The sequence below is a fragment of the Pelodiscus sinensis genome, chromosome 6, assembly GCF_049634645.1.
Source record: "Pelodiscus sinensis isolate JC-2024 chromosome 6, ASM4963464v1, whole genome shotgun sequence".
Taxonomy (NCBI): Eukaryota; Metazoa; Chordata; order Testudines; family Trionychidae; genus Pelodiscus; species Pelodiscus sinensis.
This window is the reverse complement of record NC_134716.1, coordinates 42,989,892-43,002,875: the sequence shown is the minus strand read 5'-3', so window position 1 is coordinate 43,002,875 and position 12,984 is coordinate 42,989,892. Positions and strand designations below refer to the sequence as shown.

At 45.7% G+C, this 12,984-nt stretch overlaps 1 protein-coding gene across 7 annotated transcripts in view; it reads right to left on the bottom strand.

Moving 5' to 3' along the window:
- AOPEP (aminopeptidase O (putative)) overlaps positions 1–12,984 on the bottom strand; it is a 408,083-nt gene that overhangs the window by 127,015 nt on the left and 268,084 nt on the right. The gene's annotated exons all lie outside the window — the stretch shown is intronic.

Sequence of the window (12,984 nt, the reverse complement as noted above, 5' to 3'; positions counted from 1 at the left end):
ACTCTGGCCTTGAGTGTTTACATGGTATTTTAACTTTATTTTAGAGCAGGGGTGGGCAATAATTTTTAAAAGGGTGCCACTTCAGAAGTTTCTGAAGTGGCCCCACGCTGCCGCAGAAGGGGTGGGACCTCAGATGAAAGGGGCGGGGCCAGGAGACTTCTCATGCTCCCGTGCCCACAGACCCTGACTGGTCTGGGGGTGGAGTAGCATGTGAAGTCTTTGCTCCCCCCAACCCCAGCGCCTAGAGAGAATTGCCAGCTATTTTAAAAACAGCTGGCAGTTCCCTCTAGGCACTGCTGTGGGAGGAGACATTACTTGCTCCACCCACCCTTAAGTCAATCAGAGCCTGTGGGTGAGAGCCAGTGGTTTCTCTGATGCAGCACCCGCAGGCCAGGGGAGGAGACTTCACGCTTTTCCTCAGGTCTTGATTGGCCTGGGGGCGGGGGAGCAGTGGGGCAGCTAAGGGCCAGATTCACTGACTTGGCAGGCCAGATCCAGCATGCAGAGGCTTCTTTGCCCACCCGTGTGTTAGAATAACCAGATATGTGTGAAAAATTGGGATGGAGGGATAAGAGATGCCTATATAAGGCAAAATCCCAAATAGAAGGACAGCCCCTATTAAAACAAAACTGGTCATCCTGGTCACCCTACACTACGTTAAAACTTTTCTAACCCATACTTGAACCCAGAGCTCTGGCACGCTTTAACAAGTGAAGCCCACACAGCAGCCACAGACCTAAGTCAAAGTAACCATGTCCCAGAGTGCCTAGCATCCCCTCTGAAATGTGACACACTCTAGCCCTAAGAACATGGTGCACTGTGGTGTCAATTCACAGGGCCAGGGCCCAACAGGGTTGTACAGTAAACTTCCGATAATCCGGCACCTTTAGGACCCAGGGGGTGCCGGATTATCACATTTGCCAGAGTATCGGAAGGGGGGGCTATGAAGGGTCTGGGGTGGGGGGAGGATGCCACCCCAGACCCCTCATAGCCCCCCTTCCAATAGTCCAGCTCTGCCCCAGGTGTCCCTGATTCAGACGCTGCTGGTCAGTTTCAGCAGTGGCTGAATCGGGGATGCCTGCAGCAGAGCAGCTGGAGTGCTGCTGGGGGTGGTCCGGTAGCGCTACGAGACCAACCCGGCAGCACCCCAGCTGCTCTGCCCCAGGCGTCCCCAAGAGCAGCTGGGGCGCTGCCGGGTTGGTCCCGCAGCACCGCTCCTCGGGGCGACTGGACCAACCCAGCAGCACCCCAGCTGCTCTACCCCAGGTGTCCCCAAGTCAGCCACTGCTGATATTGATCAGGGACTGATTCCAGGAAGCCCGGAGCAGAGCAGCTCTGCCTCCGGCTTCCTGGAGTCAGCCACTGGTCAGTTTCAACAGCGGCTGAATCCAGATGCCTGGGACAGAGCAGCTGGGGCGCTGCCAGGTTGATCCAGTAGCGCCAACCCTTGGCGCTACGAGACCAACCCGGCAGCACCCCAGCTGCTCTGTCCCAGGTGTACCTAAGTCAGCCGCTGCTGAAACTGACCAGGGGCTGATTCCAGGAAGCCTGGGGCAGAGCAGCTCTGCCTCCGGCTTCCTGGAGTCAGCCACTGGTCAGTTTTAGCAGCGGCTGAATCGGGGAAGCTGGAGCAAGAGCAGCTCCAATGGTCCGGCTGCCCGGAGCACTTCTGGATTCCTGATGGTGCTGGACCATCAGATGCTGGACCATTGGAGTTTTACTGTAGATTTGCTTCAACACAGAGCCGATTAAGGTTAATGTACTTTATTAAGCTTACTACTCCACTGCTACTACACTTCACAGGGTACACTCTAGCAAGCGAAAGCACTACAGGAGAATGCTTGAAAGAATAAAAAGCTCTTTGGAATGCTTATGTCCCTTCAGGTCTGCAAGAGATCCCATTCCAGTTACCTCGCACCCAGCCGCAGTGGAGGTGACTCGAGCGTGGGGGAATCCTGGTCAGCCCTCAAGGTCGGGGCCCCAGTTGAGACTCAGCATGGGGTGGGACTTTCTACACTAATTATACTATAGGGCTACGTCTACACTGGCCCCTTTTCTGAAAGGGGCATGCTAATTTTAAACTTTGCAAGAGGGAAATCCGCGGGGGATTTAAATATCTCCCGCAGGATTTAAATAAAGATGTCCGCCGCTTTTTTCCAGCTTGTAGAAAAGCCGGAAAAGAGCGTCTAGACTGGCCTGATCCTCCAGAATAAAGCCCTATTCCGGAGGATCTCTTCAAAGTAGGAATAAGAGATCCTCCAGAATAGGGCTTTATTCCGGAGGATCGGGCCAGTCTAGACGCTCTTTTTCCGGCTTTTCTACAAGCCGGAAAAAAGCGGCGGACATCTTTATTTAAATCCCCCGGGGGATATTTAAATCCCCCGGGGGATATTTAAATCCCCCGGGGATTTCCCTCTTACGAAGTTTAAAATTAACATGCCCCTTTAGGAAAAGGGGCCAGTGTAGACGTAGCCTTGTTGTTTACCAGGTGTGCACGTACCTGGCTCAATGCCATTCTTATCACTCTTATCGGCTGAGACCAAAGTCAAATCTATTTACTGCTTAGTAGTTTCCCAGCTCAAGTTAACGATGATAAAGCCTGCAGCTGCTGTTTGGGCTTGCGGCATCCCATACTACGCTAAGGTATGAAAACTTCCATCCTAGGCCTATTAAGCTGCAGGACCCACATATGACTTTTGTGAGACATGTAGGAAAACTTTACTGCCCACCCGGTTACCAGGAACCAGCTTGCTTCGCAAAATTTGACGAGTTTGCCCTCAAAGAAACTCACCAACAGGTGTTTGCAGAAGAGTATAGGTTAATGTTGATTTGAGGAGTCTCACTCCCAGCACATAGGTCAAGAGGGGCTGCATCTACACTGGAAAGCAAAAGGGCTCAGCCTCCAAGTCCCCACTTAACTAAAGCTCAGAGCCTCCAGCCTTGTAGGGAATTAGGACTCTACGTCTGAGCCTTGGGTTAATGAATTACTGGATAGACCAAGGGGGATTAATCTTATGCTGTAGTACAGACAAACACTGAGGGTATGCCTACACTACAAAGTTAATTCGAACTAACAAACGTTAGTTCGAATTAACTTTGATAGGCGCTACACAGGCAAACCGCTAGTTTGAACTTAATTCGAACTAGCGGAGCGCTTAATTTGAATTAGATAAACCTCACTCTACGAGGACTAACGCCTAGTTCATATTAAGTAGTTCAAATTAAGGGCTGTGTAGCCACTTAATTCAAACTAGTGGGAGGCTTCCCTCCCCAACTTTCCCTGGTGGCCACTCTGGGCACCACCAGGGAAACTCATCTGCCCCCCTCCCGGCCCTGGAGCCCTTAAAGGGCCACGGTCTGGCTACGGTGCCCGTGCCAGGTGCAAGCCTGCCAGCACCCAGCCAGCAGACCCTGCACCTGGCACAGCACAAGCCAGCCACCCGCTGCCATCCAGCCCTCCGCCTCTTCCCGGGACCAGGCTGGTGGCTCCTAGGAGCCTGCCCAGGGCCGCAAGAGGCGGGCGCCCACCTGGTCTAGTGCGGACATCGTGGACCTCATCCATGACCTCCGCACTTGGCACAGGAAAGTGCTGTCTAGGGCAGGATAGCTTCCAGCCTGGCCACCCAGGAGCAGGTGCGCATGAAATTCAAGGTGGTCCAGTGAGATCCCTGACCCTGAGCTTAGAACGGCTGTACTGGGTCAGACCAAAGGTCCATCTAGCCCAGTAACCTGCCTGCCGACAGCGGCCAACGCCAGCTATCCCGGAGGAGATGGACTGAAGACAATGACCAAGCCATTTGTCTCGTGCCACCCATCTCCAGCCTTCCAAAACAGAGGCCAGGGACACCATTTCTATCCCCTGGCTAATAGCACTGCATGGACCCAGCCTCCATGAATTTAACTAACTTCTCTTTAAACTCTGTTCTAGTTCTAGCCTTCACAGCCTCCTGCAGCAAGGAGTTCCACAGGTTGACTCTTTGCTTTGTGAAGAAGAACTTTCTGTTATTAGTTTGAAGCCTGCTACCCATTCATTTCATTTGGTGTCCTCTAGTCCTTCTATTATGGGAACTAATGAAGGACTTTTCTTTATGCACCCTCTCCACACCACTTGTGCTTTTATAGACCTCTATCATATGCCCCCTCGGTCTCCTCTTTTCTTAGCTGAAAAGTCCCAGTCTCTTTAGCCTCTCTTCATATGGGACCTGTTCCAAACCCCTGGTCATTTTAGTTGCCCTCCCCTCTCCCACCCTCTCTCTTCCCCTCTCCCCCCTCCTTTTCCCAGTCTCCCCAAGTTTTGTTCAATAAAGAGAGTTTCTATTTTTGAACACACATGTCCTTTATTTTGTACATCAGAAAGGAGGGCTAGGGAGGGATAAGTGGAAGGAGGTGAGGGAGGAATGGGGTACGAGCCCCCGATGAGGAGGACTGGGGTGGCTCTGCGGTCTCCTCTCCTGCAGCCCCCTGATTGAATCCCCCCCCCCCCCCGGATGGCAACCTGCGGCAAGTGCAGCCGGGCTGATGGCCGAGTGCTGTGATGTGCCAAGTGTGGGCATTCAGGGCACTCCAAGACAGGACTGCTTTGCTGTCCCTCATCGAGTTAGACAAGCGAGCGGGGAACCCCTGAGAACTGTCTGTCCGGGGTGGGGGTCGGGTCCCTTTAAGCACAGCCCTCGGCTAGCCTGAGACAGCAGCTCCACGCTCTAAGTCCTAATCTGATGTCCTGCCGGCACTGCTTCCGGCCGTCCTTAACCTCAGTTCAGGGTCCACTCCATGTGGACATGCTAGTTCGAATTAGCAAAACGCTAATTCAAACTAGTTTTTAGGTCTAGATGCACTAGTTCGAATTAGCTTAGTTCGAATGAACTAATTTGAATTAAGTTAGTTCGAATTAGTGCTGTAGTGTAGACATACCCTCAGAGCTTAAGCTCACGCTTACAGAGCTAGATCAGGGTAGGGATGGGGCTAAAAACAGCAGCATAGATATTCAGGCTCAGGTTAGAGCCTGAGTTTTGAGACCTTCCAGGAAGGAGAGTCTCAGAGAGTATGTTCCATCTCAAACATCTACACTATAATTTTTAGTCCCATGGCCAAAGCCCCATGAATCTGAGTCAGCTGACCAGAATTTTAAGACTCACTGCTATAGACCTTTTATTGAATCGCTATGCCTGTGGCTCCTAAATGCTACCGCAACACAAACAACAAGTAGTAGTAAGTTGGTGTGAAGTGGAACATTCCTGAAAAAGTTGTAACACATTACAACATATTTTATGTTTAGATGCATGTGAAAGGATTCTCCATCCGGGTAGGTCACATTTTTTTAGTAATGTTTTGCACTTCTGTACCATCTTTATACAAAGATCTCAGTGTTAAATGAAAATTATGAATGGATTCTCAATTTTTTCCATTGAGAGAGACATCTTTTAATAGAAATACTGTTTCATGGACCACTTATCCTTCCAGACCCATTCTCACCCCCCCCCCCCCCCAATTTTAGAGACTTATATAACATCTCTGTGAAAACTACAGCAGTTACTTATGGGAAAATAATATTAGGTAAGTATTTAATGAACTTCATGTAGCTTCTTTAATATAATTCAGCAGATGGAAAGTTAGAATAAAAACCAAGCACCATACTACCAGCCACCAATGAGGACCACACCTAGGAATCACTGCGCTATTATTCATAATATCCCTGTGACACAGGTAAATATTACTATTCCTGTCTTACCCACAAAGAAGTTAATTCTTTTTTGTCTAGTAGCAATTAGTTTATCAGTCCCAGAAACTGAACCCAGCAGTCTAGCCTTCTAGTCCTTGCTATAGTACTAGACCAGTGTTTCTCAACCTTTTTTTTTTTAATAAAGTACCCCCTTGAAAAAAAAAAAAAAAAAACAGTTTTCAGACCATTATTTTTCTGCCATTACAACACATTTATTTAAACAACTTAATTGTAGCCGGGCGGGCGATAAAATTTTGGGTGTAAAAAAGAACAACAATAATAAAGCACTGTAAAACTTAAAACAAAAAATCAGTTTTCTCCAAATTACAGTTGTGTTAATGTAATTACCCCCAGACTTCTCTCAAATGCTCCTAAGGGTACTCATGCCACTGGTTGACAAACACTTTACTAGACTATCCTTTCACCTTCACTTTATTGTTAAGACATATGTCCTTTCAGTGAGGTAGTTTTATATCACAGGGGATTATGTAGTTTAAAAAAAAAAAAAAAACAACAAAAACACACCACAAACTGGGGGGAAAATCATCTATAAGTTCCCAAAGCAGCAGCTACAAATACCACAATAGCACCTAATCCAATCTCCATGTCCCACACGAGTGTCCTAGGACCTGAACAGCTTTTCTCCCTCATCTCTGAAAGCAGAAGGTAATGGCCTTGAAACTAAGTTCATGGCGGAACACGACTTACGGGAAAAAGGGAAGAAAGAATGGCTTATGTAGTCAGTATTTTATCTAAGTTACATGTGACCTTGTAGTTAGTGTTCTGCAAAGCTATGTAAGGAACCCAGGTTAGATTCCCCACTCTCAGCTCTCCTCTGAGTGGCAGACAGTACACCCAGCCTTGGGTGTTGACAGGAAGTAACCTGCACGGCTCTATAGGTGACTCCTCAGATCCATGTAATAGTGACAATGGTGTAGTCAGGGAAATTTCATGCATAGAAGTGTCCCAAGGGAGCCTATAGAAAGGCCAGTATGACAAATCCTGGACAGTGTTAAGAAAGCATTCAAAGGTAAATCTGCAGTTCACGATTCTAGTAATAAACAAAGAACACCCTCCTCCTCTGGGAGGGGGAGGGGGGGGAACAACAACAAAAACCATGGAACCTGGAAAATAAATAGGCAAGTACTAGTCAACAGCCTGTGAGAAGTAAAAGTCACAGAAAACAGAAGTAGGCTAACGAATCTGAGGTTTCAAATGACAACACTATTTAGCTAAATTTAAATCTTGGCAACAGCAGGTAAAGGATTAATTAGTTGATGTTTGTACATCATATGAAGTTGAATAGTGTTTCATAACTGTAATTATAATAGAATATGCAAAGTATTTATATTTTCATTGTTATGCCAATCCATAAAGAAGTTAGATACCTTATATTAACCCCTTATTTATTCACCATGGCTTTGTCCACACAATGAGTTTTTTTCAGCAGAAAATATGCTAATGAGACTCATTAGCATAAGTTATGACATTAGCATATTTTTTGCCATTTCTTTTTGCGCAAAAACCCTGTTTTATGCAAGATCCTTATGCCTGTCCCAGAGAAGCATAAGGATCTTGCGCCAAATGGAGTTTTTGCGCAAAAACAAACATCCACACTGCTTCTTTTTACACAAAAACCCCTTGTGCAAAGAGAAATGGCAGAAATTATGCTAATGACATTGCGACTTATGTTAATGAGTCCATCATTAGCATATTTTCTGCCAGAAAAAACTCAGTGTAGACATAGCCCACGAGTATACCTTTCCCTCAAGGGACGAAAAAGATGCTGCTGTACAAAACAGCAAAAGCCACAGAAAGAGGCTAGTAACTTCAGAGCAAGGCAAACACAATCCTATAAATTAATAAACAGAATCCAAATGGCTTTAATTACCTCTGCAAGTAAAAGAATCACCAGAGGATCTCTGCTACCCATGGGCTTATTTTAGACAATTCATCCCAGCAGCATAACATGTAAACTATTTATTGACTATGGTTTGACTTCTAAAAGCAGTGAAGTTTGGAATGTTAATGCGAATACACTACTGTCCTTTAAATAAAGCAACAAAAATATTGTTTCCAACTGTGAATCTTAATAAAATCTTTATTTATCCATGAAATATTCAGGGTACTGTCCAGAGAGAAATGTATGGAAGGCAAAGAGAGAGAGAGACAGAGCATGCACACACAATTTCACAATGGCACAAACATTACAGACAGGCCCTTTAAAAAAAATGTGCTTCAACTCATTTCTTCCCAAGCATTTCATGTGTAAATGGAAAACATGATATTTTAGCAGAGATGGTCCAAAGCTCATAGCTTTCCCCCCACAAAATTGAGACAAAGCAACATAAAAGAGAATCTAAAGTTTCACTGCAAATGGAGAGTTTCTAGTTCTTTTCTTTGTAAAGAAAACCTTAAGACCATTAAGTGAAATAAATCACTACAGTTGCAAGCTATCCACTGATTTTTTCCCGAAAGGTCACGAGTTATATCCACTCTCCCTGACACAAATGTAGGCCTGGTCTCTAGAAATCCTATAGCATTAGGTCCCTTATTTTCTGAAAGAAATCCAAGTAAGTTTACAGCTGTAGAGGGCAGTGCCACCTAAGCTACTGCTAATGGCAACAGTCACTGTAAACTCCTGCCAGCCAGCTGCTGGCAGCAGAGCCAGCTCCTCTGAAGAGTGGCCCGCATAGAATAAGAGGCAGCAGTACCTAACGGGTTATAAGTAAGAAACAAATCCTAGCTCTATCATTTTTTTTTCCTGTAGTCTTACTTAAACTGCACAAGTGAAAATTTTAAAATGGAGGTTTTTTAGGCACACTAATCCAAAGGTGCCGAGCACCCTCTGTGCTAGTTAGCTTCACTGCAAAGCATGCAGTACAGGCAGTCCCCGACTTAGGCGGATCCGATTTACGTCGGATCTGCACTTACGAACGGGGTGAGAAAAGCTTCTCCCGGTCTCCCTGGTCTGCTGAGGGGGGGGGGGGGTCCAGCAAAGCCGCTGGACCTCCCCAGCAGACCAGGGACACCCGAGCAAAGCCGTCCAGGCGGGGGGAGTCCCGCTGCCTGGGCGGCTTTGCTCCTGTCCCCCTGGTCTGCTGGGGGGGTCCAGCAAAGCCACTGGACCCCCCCCCCCCCCAGCAGACCAGGGACACCCGAGCAAAGCCGCTGCCTGGTCTGCAGGGAGACGGGGAGCAAAGCCTTGGAGCACACCCACAGCGGGACAGCCCAGGTGCGCTTGGGCTGTCCCACTGCGGGCGTGCTCCACAGCTTTACTCCTGTCCCCCTGGTCTGCTGGGGGAGGGGGTTCAGCTAGTGCCCCCTCCCCCCCAGCAGACCAGGCTTTTCTTGCCTACCCCTGGTGTAGAGCAGCTGGGGGATGTCGGGTTGGTCCCACAGTGCCGCTCTGGACCAACCCGGCAGCACCCCAGCTGCTCTGCCCAAGGCGTCCTGATTCAGCCGCTGCTGAAACTGACCAGCGGCTGACTACAGGAAGCCCGAGGCAGGGTTGCTCTGCCCCAGGCTTCCTGGAATCAACCGCTGATCAGTTTCAGCAGCAGCTGACTTGGGGACGCCTGGGTTTCTTAAGTTGAATCTGTATGTAAGTCAGAACTGGCATCCAGATTCAGCCGCGGTTGAAACTGATCAGTTTCAGCAGCGGCTGACGCCAGTTCCGACTTACATACAGATTCAACTTAAGAACAAACCTACAGTCCCTATCTTGTACGTAACCCGGGGACTGCCTGTACTTAATTTTAGACATTGAAGTTTGGGAAAAGAAAACTTTGTCATTCACCTCTTGGAGCAAATCTCAGTTTTCACATCTGTACACAGAAGAGCTTGAAGTTTTCTGACAAAAAAAATGTTGGAAGATACCAATTCATGAAAACAAACTGTTCTAAGGTTGGTTTCAACAAATCTTCTGATGGAGGATGGGTTGGGGGAGGGGAAGTATGTCAAAGTGGGCTGTTTCACAATTGTCATGCTAGAAAGAAAGTTTCAGATTTTTTATTTGAAATTATTTTTAGTTAACATACTAAAAGGGAACAGAAGTTAAAAAGATCAAAACTGAAATGAAACAGTTCAAAGTCACAAACAGACCACTCTAAGGCACCTGATCTGAAAATGTTATTGACTTGATGGTTCATAAAAAGTTGAGATTTTGACTTTTCCATCCCAATTCAGAATGGAAAAACTTTTCAAAAATCTCACATGTTCACAGGACAAGACAGACATTTTTCCAACCATCTCTAGATCTACACTTGCTCCCTAGTTCGAGCTGGGATGCAAATGTAGGAGACCGAAATTGCTAATGAAGCGGGGATTTAAATATCCCGCGATTCATTAGCATGATCGCGCCGGCACATTAGCTGTTGAGTGGAGTAATGCGCCGGCAAGATCATGCTAATGAATCGCAGGATATTTAAATCCCTGCTTCATTAGCAATTTTGGTCGCCTACATTTGAATCCCTAGCTTGAACTAGGGAGCAAGTGTAGACATACCCAGAGAGATTAACAATATCAAGTAGTGAATGTTTGTTTATATACACAAAAGTCATCAACGAATTCCCAAACACCTCACTCTTATTTGGATACTGAAAACTTCTTAATGTTAACTATTCACAGGTCCCAATAAAAGTATTTGGCTCCAGTTCTTCTGCATCCTTTTCTGCACATCTCCTTTTTTATGCAAATTGTAATTTATGTGTAACTGGCTTCACTGAATATGCTAGGCATTGTCCATGCAGAAAAAGAAATTCCTGCTTCAAAAAGGATAATCCACAAATAAAAAGTCCCCACTGGGAACAGGGGAAGTATTTAAAATATAACTGTCTTCCTGGCCTATCTATTTTTACTCTAGTTTCACAGGAAGATAACTTATGAGGCTGATCATAAACATAGATATTTGAAAAGGAATTTGAACAAGGTAGCAGTAGCGGATTTATCAAGGAGTTCAGGCTGGCTGTTTGTGAAGACTGATGTAGGAGAAGCAAATGAACAGAGGCAGATATCGGCGATTATTGGGTGATTGGGAAGGGACATGGATGGAATAATTAAGAAAAAGGCAAAAGCTGGTAGAGGCGCAAATTTGTGAACAGGTCAGTTACATTTGGGTACATATTAAGGAATAATTTCACTAATTATAGATATTAAAGGTGAAAAACTTGGCACTTATCCTTAGGCAGTGGGGTTTGCAGGGCATAGTTTTAGTCAAGCTCATGAAGATTTAGAATTCCACTGGGACTGAAGATTCTTAAATTTAAAATTCCATCTCTCTGCCTTCAACCTCCCACCCATTTGCTCCAGTCTTAGGGAACAGCCATTGCTCAGACATATGAGAGGAGGGCTACTAGAGAAAAAGGCCCATGGAGGGAGCTGCCTATTTTGCTGAGGCTCAGGGATCACACTGGGGCTGCAGAGACAGGAATACAGTGAGCCCTCGCTACTTCGCGGTTCGACCATCGCGGATTCACGACTTCGCGGACTTTTTTCATTACGTATGTATATACGTGAATCCGCGATGGTCGAACCACGAAGTAGCGAGGGCTCACTGTATACATGTTAAATAAATACGTAAATATGGTGTCCCTACTTCGCGGATTTTCAGCTATCGCGGTCGGGTTTGGAACCTATCTACCGCGATAAACGAGGGTTCACTGTACATGTTGGAAGCTCCACAGTTGCCCCTGCAGAGGCTATAAACACTGCACAATTTACAATGAAGACCATAAACGTAAGGGGAGCCTCTGCAATACAATCAGGAAAACTGTTTAAAGGAATAATGTGCAATACACTGGGCTGTCCTGGCTACTTAATTAAATAAACTCTAGGGCATAATTAAAGTTTGGAATCATGCCATAATGAATAATGAGTAGGGGAAAACTCCTAAAAGACAGGAAGTGGAAAAAAGAACACGGAGTTTGAAATGTAACATTGACTTCCATCCACCCCTTCCAAATCTGCCTTAAATAAAGCAAATAGCATCTTGTACTGACAACTCAGCAGTGGCACACACAGGACCTTGTATATCTGGCACACAGATGTTTGATCCTGTATGTGTTAGCTTGCCAGATATGAGAATTCATTTTACTTTTGGAGTATGGTTTACTGGGTACTGTGGCCTTTTATCTTTTCCCCTCTTCTACTGGGGATCTGACCTGCACAGTATTGCTTTTATGAAAATGAGGAACTTTAAAATGCCTGTAAGGACCACAAGAAGTGAGCACAGTCAAACAACTCTGCCAAACCACTTCTGGGTCTGCCACATTAGCATCACCCTTCATGCTGTACTAGCCTTTCCTGAACTGATACTTTCCTTTGACTTTTCAGTATGATGTATTGACATGAAATCCATAATTTGTCTATGTAACATTCAGTCGTCATACTATGCTGGGAACAAATACTAAACCCACCAGTGATTGTATTACATTTCTATTCTATGCTACTCTCCTGCTGAATAAATTTCCCAATAATTTCTTTTTAAAATTAAAGCTACAGTTAGTTTACTGTTGTGCAGGATACTTATATATAGCGTGGTAATTTAGGAAATTGTCTTGCCTGTGCCAAATACAACATTACTGGTACCATAAATTGAGATGAGCAAAATGGATTACAAAATGACTGGTGTTCCTTCTCAATATAAATAAGCGCGCCAAATCCTACACTCAAACTCTGTGCGACTCCACAGAACTTTACGAGTTGCTTAAACACTTACATGAGATTATAAAGCACAGTTTATATTATTTAATCAAAAATTACTCTAAAAAGTTTTACTTTGTGCTAATAGATGTACCACTGCAATATTGCCATGATACCAAGACATTACAGCAGCTATCACATAGAATCATAGAATACTAGAACTGGAAGGGACCTCTAGAGATCATCAAGTCCAGTCCCCTGCATAGCAGGGCCAAGCACCATCTAGATCATCCCTGATAGATGTCTATCCAACCTGCTCTTTAATATCTCCAGTGATAGAGATTCTACAACCTCCCTATGCAATTTATTCCAGTGTTTAACTGGAATTAACTTTCCATAAGGAAGTTTTTTCTACTGTCCAACCAAAACCTCCCTTGTTGCAATTTAAGCCCATTGCTTCTTCTTCTATCATAAGCAGCCAAGGAGAACAATACTCCCCCCCCCCCCTCCCCCCGGGCACCCTTTTAGATGCCTGAAAACCTCTATCATGCCCCCTCTCAGTCTTCTCTTTTCCAAACCAAACAGTCCCAATTCCTTCAGACTCCCCTCATAGCTCATGTTTT